The following is an 8,917-nucleotide window of genomic DNA, read 5'->3' on the forward strand; positions in this document are numbered from 1 at the left end:
GACTGAGTCTGCTGCCGTCAGGTGTTTCCAATGGTGCTGCATCGGCAAGTTGGCGGCGCTTGGAGGTTCATGGCAGGGAGAGTTTCTCCCTTCTGCCACCTGCTTGAGACAATGAGTCTATCGGGATTTTGAGACTTTTTTTTTACCTTGCCCATGGTCTGCTCTTTATGCATTATGGTATTGCTTTGCACTGTTGTAACTATATGTTATAATTACGTGGTTTTGTCAGTTTTAGTCTTGGTTTGTCCTATGTTTTCTTGTGATACAATTCTGGAGGAACGTTGTATCATTTTTTAATGCATGCATTTCTAAATGACAATAAATGAGGACTGAGTGTCCTCATAATCTAAAATATTATTCAGACTTTTAATCCAACTTGATTTAATTACTTCAATTGAATACCACAGCAGGACTTGAACTTGTGCCTCTGCATCAGTGGCCCTGTCTTGTGCATGCTAGTCCAGTAAATCAACCAGGAGGTGAAATTTGTGTAGACTTCAATAAGGCACAACACACCTGGACTTGTTGCTCACTGCTTACAATGAACCTTTCACAACTTGACTGAAAAGGTGCAGAGAGGTAATTTGTCAATGACATGTGCTTAATGATGAAACCAGGAGATTTTTAACAAATAAATGTAAGCAGAATTACTATGAGAGAGCCAAGTATGAGATAATTACAAATGTATCACACTTAAATAGCTTGCTAATTTTAATTGCCATTCAAATTTTATTCTTAGTGAAGACTTAGTTTTTTTTCTATATACAGTATCCAGAGGATTAAATACCACTCGCCTCTCTCAGCACTTAAACACAGCTCATCCCTCACAAAAGGCTTGCAGAGTTTGTGGATGTATTTCATCCTCCTGTCAGTTTTTTTTTTCTCTCAGTGCTTCATCTGATATTCTTCTAACCATCTCCTCAAAGCAATTTGTAGAACTCCATGGGAGGGGACAGGGTGAAGAATTTTCTTGACCTTTTCAGGAAATGTTTGTCTGAGGTTAATAGGGATTTTAATCTGTGAATGGGTGAATATGACTGGCATGATGCTGAGTACAAAATGCACATTGTTGTAAATCTAGTGCGTGCTGGCAGTTAGTCTGCCTAAATCTGTTGTTCTCTTTTAACAACAGAAAAAGCCCATTCTTCATCACTTGTCATATAACACTGTGGACAAATAGGAAAGACCAAAGGAAGAATTCATTTTAGTGAGGCACATCGGATATGGAGAGGCATAGAAAGCGATCTAGTCATAGTCATAGTCATAGTCATACTTTATTGATCCCAGGGGAAATTGGTTTTCGTTACAGTTACACCATAAATAATAAATGGTAATAAAACCATAAATAGTTAAATAGTAATATGTAAATTAGACCAGCCTATTGGCTCAGGGTGCCTGACCCTCCAAGAAAGGAGTTGTAAAGTTTGATGGCCACAGGCAGGAATGACTTCCTATGACACTCTGTGTTGCATCTCAGTGGAATGAGTCTCTGGCTGAATGTACTCCTGTGCCCACCCAGTACATTATGTAGTTGGATGGGAGACATTGTCCAAGATGGCATGCAACTTGGACAGAATCCTCTTTTCAGACACCTCTGTCAGAGAGTCCAGTTACATCTCCACAACATCACTGGCCTTACGAATGAGTTTGTTGATTCTGTTGGTGTCTGCTACCCTCAGCCTGCTGCCCCAGCACACAACAGCAAACATGATAGCACTGGCCACCACAGACTCGTAGAACATCCTCAGCATCGTCCGGCAGATATTAAAGGACCTCAGTCTCCTCAGGAAATAGAGACAGCTCTGACCCTTCTTGTAGAAAGCCTCTGTGTTCTTTGACCAGTCCAGTTTATTGACAATTCGTATCCCCAGGTATTTGTAATCCTCCACCATGTCCACACTGACCCCCTGGATGGAAACAGGGGTCACCGGTACCTTAGCTCTCCTCAGGTCTACCACCAGCTCCTTAGTCTTTTTCACATTATGCTGCAGATAATTCTGCTCACACCATGTGACAAAGTTTCCGACCATAGCCCTGTACTCAGCCTCATCTCCCTTGCTGATGCATCCAACTATGGCAGAGTCATCAGAAAACTTCTGAAGATGACAACTGTTGCCATTAAAATGTTAAAAGCAGGTTATCATTGTTTGCTTTTGATTGTAATTTAATTCATGTTTTTTTTAATTCAGTGTGGTAAAGAGCATGCACATCTTTACAGATTGGCTTTCTGCACCAAAATACAAATTTGCAAGGTTATGTCACGATCATAATTCAGGTTCAAGTTCAAGTTTATTGTTATAGCCATACATTCACAAGGTATAAATGGCATGAAAATGTCTTTTTGCAGCAGTAGCACAGTACATTAGGAACAGGATTTATATCTGCAATAATTACTCACAGTTGCAAGCGTGAACGTGGATGGGTGCACAGAGGCCATACAGAAGTGAACTGGAAAATTACCAACTAATGACTGAACAAGAAAGGAGATTGGTCAATTCCATTACAGTAAACTGATGATGCCTTTTCTAAAATCAAGAGCAAAAGTATGTTGAGGAAAAATTGAAGATAATTCTCCAGATATCAGGAGTACAAAGAAAAGCTATACTTGCTCTCTTTCCCAGCCCCCTCAATCTCAGTTTGATGCTGAGAGAAATCTAATGGTTCCTCCTTAGACACACAATTCCAGAATTGGAGTGATATAAACTTTGGAAATGTTGGACAGGAGAAATGTTTCATTAGATCCTTTCTATTTATCCTCAAAGTGTGGAATTAATAGAAAACTTAGAAAGATTTGTGGAAGGAGATAGCAATTGCTTCATTGAAGTGTTCATCTTGCTCTCTCTCAATTGTGTTTAAAATGAATTTGGAAACCTTCCCCACCCATCTTCCAAAGCATGATAAAATCTACTTAAAATTTTTATTACACAGGTGATGGTAAAGTCATTATTAATATATTCTTCAGGCTTGGATCTCATTTGCAGTAATTTATGTTTTATGTTATGCAATTTATATTTTATGTCTTTTCTGATAAACTTATTACTTTAGATGTTCTATTGCAACTTTTCCTATTACTTCTAGATAGCTCTTGTAAAATGTATACCTAAGTGGGAAAATTACCTCTATTTCCACAACATGTGATTCACAGGAAGGAAAGGACATGGATTTGGTGAAGTAGAAGACACAACTTGTAGCTGACTGTTTTCAATGAGCAAATATTGACACGCTACAAAATTACTTCACATCTGCCATATCTCCTCCATGCCCACTCCATTCACAAATGGTTTGCCAAATCCCAACAAGAGCTAAAGACTTCAGGCCGAGTAATTAATCGTGATACATTAGCACAAAACAAAATTCTTGAAATATTGAGAATCCTGGTACTTGAACTCTACCAAGTTCATCTTCATCCTTCAATATTTCTGAGCTAGTGAGGCATGAGACATTCTCCCTTTTCCTTCATGTGTATAATTCTCTTCAATTGATTCCAAGCAGCAGAGCCTGATCTCCATTTGCTGTGGTCACTTGCCATGGAACTTTGTTCTGACCTACCCAATGTTCAAATGAACCACGCAAGGCAACATCCATTCCAAAATATTAAACTTAAGACATGGAATGGCAAGATCGTCATGGACAGTCATGGCAGTCCATGAATATCACTCTTCTATTGTAACATTACAGTCAGGAGTTTTGACATTAACATCAGCACACTGAATGAGGTATGGTGGCCAGTTTAGAAGACACGTACTCCATCTTACAGAGACACAAATTGGAACAGAAAAGTTATCTTCACAGAGTGAGTGAGATATGTCATCAAGAGTGAGCTAATCCAAGGTTTCGGCAACATCCCATGTGGGAGGTTGGTCAAGATGGTTCAGTCGCTCGGCGTCAAGATGAGGTAGCAAATTGGATTGGACATTGGCTTTGTGAGAGAAGCCAGAGACTGATTGTAGTTGGCTGCTTCTCTGACTGGAGGCCTGTAACTAGTGAAGAGCCGTGCTGGGTCTGTTGTTATTTGTCATCTATGTTAATGATCAGGATGATAATATGGTTAACTGGATCAACACATTGGCGGATGACACCAAGATTAAGGATGTAGCAGACAGCGAAGAAGACTACCGGAGTTTGCAGTGGGATCTGGACCAGCTGGAGAAACAGGCTGAAAAATGGCAGATGAAATTTAATGCAGACAAGTGTGAGATGTTGCACTTTGGTAGGACCAATCAGGGTAGGTCTTGCACAGTGAACAGTAGGATGCTGAGAAGTACGGTAGAACAAAGGGATCTGGGAAGTCAGGTCCATAATTTGTTGAAAGTGGTGTCACAGGTAGATAGAGTCATAAAGAAAGCTTTAGGCACATTGGTCTTCATAAATCAAAGCATTGAGTACAGGAGAAAGAATGTTATGTTGAAGGTGCATAAGATGTTGGTGAGGCCTAATCTGGAGTATTGTGAGCAGTTTTAGTCACCTATCTGCAGAAAGATGTAAATAAAGTTGAAAGAGTATGGAGAAAATTTAAAATGATGGTGCTGAGACTAGAGGACCTGAGTAGTAAGGAACGATTGAATAGATTAGGTCATTATTCCTTGGAAGTAGAAGACTGATAGAGGTATACAAAATTATGAGGGGTATAGATAGAGTAAATTCAAGCAGGATTTTACCACTGAGGTTGGGTGGGACTACAACCAGAGGTCATGGATTAAAAGTGAAAGGTGAAAAGTTTAAGGGGAACATGAGGGGAAACCTTTTCACACAGAGGGTCGTGAAAGTGTGGAATGAGCTGCCAGCGCTGATGTGGTGCATGCAAGCTCAATTTCAACCTTTATTAGAAGTTTGGATAGGTACATATGGTCCAGGTGTAGATTGATGGGAGTAGGCAGTTTAAATGGTTCAGCACAAACTAGATGGACTGAAGGACCTCTTTTTGTGCTGTACTTTTCTATCACTTTCTGTGGAATTAGCAAACACATTATGACCCTTTGACTCACACTAAAAACATTAACTGCACACTACAGCCATGTGTTCAAATGCCCCACCTTATAAATGATGTACTTTTTCTGCATCTAGGTGTACATCTCAAAGGCGGACAAACAAAACCACATAGGTGAGTTCAACATCAAAGGTCACAACTCGCTTTTAAGACATGATGAACAAGCAAGAAGTAAGGAAGGCTGACTCCAGTGAAGGCCTTCTCCTGACAGAGCGGTCATGATGCATAGTCATGCCATAATCAACTCCCTATTTCATCCCTTCTCACCTTAAGTTCATGTTCTATAGTATTTGGAATTTTATCCATGGGGAAAAGATTCTGACTATCCAACCTACTTGTGACTCTCATTCTATAATTTTTTATTACGTTTCTGCCATTTCCAGCCATCTGGAAAACATATTCCAAATTTGTCTGACCTCTGCTTGTAATTCATACCTTCTAATCCAGGCAGCATCCTTCTGTAGTCTTTCCAAATACTCTGTATCCTTCCAGTAATGGGAGGAGCCAGATCTGCATACAACACTCCAAATACAGCCTTACCAAAGTTTTATATAACTACAATATGACATACTCTTAAACTCAGTGCTCCATCCAAAGAAAGCAAGCATGCTATAATACTTCTTTAGTACCTATCTGATTGTGTGGCTATGGACTTGGACACCAAAAACCTCATCCATGCCAATGTTGTTAAGGTCCAACTCTATAGCTTCTCCTTGCATTTGCCTTCCCAAAGTGCAAAACTCACACTTGCTTGGATAAAAATGAGTGTAAAGCTTAGGAAGCTAGAATCAAACAGAGCCCTGGAGGATTGTAAAAAAAGCCAGAAAAGAAGTCAAGAAGGGAATTAGGAAAGCCAGGAGGGGCCATGAAAAGTTCTTGGTGAGTAGGATTAAAGGGAATTCCAAGGTATTATATGCAGACAGCAAGAGCAAGAGCATAACTAGGGAAAAGAGAGGACCACTCAAGGATGAAGAGAGGAACATTTGCCTAGGTGAAAAGGATGTGGGTGAAGTACTTTATATCGGTATTTACCAAGGAAAGGGACATGGAGGGCAGGGAGATCATTGCCAAGTGTATTGCTACGCTGGAGCATTGTGTGGTAAAGGATTGTTGAGCATGGGACATACCCTAGATATTGAGAGAGGCAGGAGAAGAGATTGTTGTGGCAATACCTTCATCTCCTCTCTAGCGACAGATGAGATCCTGGAAGACTGGCAAGTAGCTAATGTTGTTCCATTATTTAAGAAGGGAACCAAGGATAAACCCAGCAACTGTAGGCTGGTGAGTCTCACATCAGTGGGAGGGAAGCTATTGGAGAAAATTATTATGGATAAGATTTATGAGCATTTGGAAAACTATGACCTAATTAGGGAAGCCATCATGGCTTTGTGAGGTCAAGTCATGTCTTACTAACTTGATTGAATGTTTCGACAAGGTGATGAGGGTGATTGATGAAGGTAGAGCTGTGGACGTTGTCTACATGGACTTTAGGTAAGCGTTTGACAAGGTCCTTCACGGGAGGCTCATCCTGAAGATTAAGATGCATGGGATCCATGGTAAATTGGCTGTTTGGATTCAGAACTGGCTTGCACATTGAAGTCATCAGGTAGTGGTTGAAGGGACTTATTTGAGCTGAAGGTCTGTCATTAGTGGTGTTCCACAAGAATCTGTGCTGGGACGTCTGTTAATTGTGATGTGATGTATATAAGTGACATAGATGAAAATGGATTGGTGGGTTAGTAAGTTTGCAGATGATATGAAGATTGGTGGTTTGTGGATAGCGTAAAAGACTGGCAAAGAATACAGCAAGGTATAGATCAATTACAGATATGAAGAAGATGGAGTTTAACCTAGCCATATTGTTAAATCATCATGGATCCCATTAATCATAATCTTCTAGATCAACCTATCAAAAGAGATCTTGTAAACTGCCTTACTAAAGTCCATATAGACAAGATTTGCTACCGTACCTTTCTGAAGTTCTAAAAATTGGCAGTAAAGGGCTTCAATCATAAATCCACAATCTCTTCATCCGCTTTTAGGAAAAGGATGTTATAACAGGTGATTACCGATATCCATAATTATGATATTTTTCATGAAAGAAAAGAAATCTAACTGTGAAAGTCTAGAGAGGCCTACTAGAGAGAAATTCGTCACCAGAATTCTCTTCCAGCATTCCTTCCCAACTCCATTAAGTCTGAAAAATTTGTAATTGGAGCATTACTAATTCTAAGAACGAAAAGGAAATTGTTCAACTCTGATGACTGTACTGCAGAGTTAAGAGCACCCCAATCTTGGCAGTCAAGCTGCAGTGTGCAAACAGCAATTGCATTTGTAATTGCCAATCCCCGAAGTCAGAACTAATGTAATCGTTGCCTGAAAAAAACTGCAGATGGTCTTACACTCAAAATTCACAAGATGAAGATCCTCTATCAACCTTCCCACTGCACAATGGCACATTCTGACAATAAAGATTCACAACGAAATCCTGGAAAAACATTGATCATTTCCACTTTGGGAGCCAGCATTTGTGGAAGGGTCTACACATTGGTCTTACTCTTCACCTCAGAACTCACAGAAATGAAGTGAATAGTCATCCTCTATTGCAAGAGACTGCCTAAGGAAGCAAATGAATACCATTTGAGTTTGTATTAAGCTGGATCTTTCAATTTCACTGCCTCTTTGCAGCTTGTTGCCATTTTCAAATCAATTTGAGTTTCTGACTCTACTTTGTTGACATAAATCAAAAACAGCAGCAGGGTCCCAACCCCAAGTCTGGGGCTTGGAACTTGTTATGTATGAATCTATTTCTTTTAGACCAATGTCTCCCCTTAGCTCTATGTATGGACGGTTTTCTACACATGTGCATTGATCTGTTTTCTATACATGTGTATTGTTCTCGAGCTCACTCTCTCTTACAGCAGGTAAAGCCATCTCCCACATGCATACATTTATTTAATTGATATATAGTTGCATAGACAAAACAGCACCCACCATGTACAGATGTGTTCTCACTGCCGATTATACCCCATTGTCTGCAACACTCATGAGTTTGTTTTGAAAATAATTATATGTTGGGGACTTCCGGGTCATCAAGGGAATGGCGGCGTAAGGAAAAGGTCTCTCGACAAAAAAGAAAGTAAACTGCCCCATAATCGAATTTAGACAAATACTTAATATTGCATAACTATATTAATAAAAGGGGCAAGGATGATGTCTAAGAACAAGATTAAAAAGTCCGCTCCGAAGGCTGATAAACATAAAGAGACGCAGCAAGGCGACAGGCCTAGCTCCCCCACGGCAAGCCAGGACGGAGATAATGAGGGGGAATCGGTGACTCTGTCCTTGATTCTCGGAGAGATTCGCGAGTTCCGACAAGATAACAGCAAACAGCTGGAAGATATTAAAGGAGAAATAGTAAAAACTAACTCGCGGATAGATGAAGCCGAAGCGAGGATTGTTGGAATTGAAGAGAAGCTACAAAACGCAGAGGAGATGATAGCAGAAATGCTGAAGCTGCAAGACCAGCTCCAGTGGAAACTAATAGATCAAGAAGGCCGCTCGAGAAGGGAAAATGTGAGGATTTACGGAGTTCCCGAAGGAACTGAAGGTAAACCCGGATTGATGATTCCCTTCGTGGAGAAGCTACTTAGAGAGAACCTTGATATACCGGCCGCAAAAGACCTACAGATAGAAAGAGCTCACCGCGCGTTGGCACCACAGCCTCCAGCAGGCGCCCAGCCCAGATCGATTCTGGTCAGAATTCTCAGTTACAGAACGAAGGAAGAGGTGCTTAAAAGGGCATGGCAAAAGAAAGGTTTCATGTGGAACAACTGTAAAATCAGTTTAGACCACAACTACGCACCGGGGATTCTTGCCAGACGGAAGGAATATACGGAAACACGGAGAGTCCTGAAGGAAAACAACATC

This window comes from Mobula birostris, chromosome 1, assembly GCF_030028105.1.
Source record: "Mobula birostris isolate sMobBir1 chromosome 1, sMobBir1.hap1, whole genome shotgun sequence".
NCBI lineage: Eukaryota > Metazoa > Chordata > Chondrichthyes > Myliobatiformes > Myliobatidae > Mobula > Mobula birostris.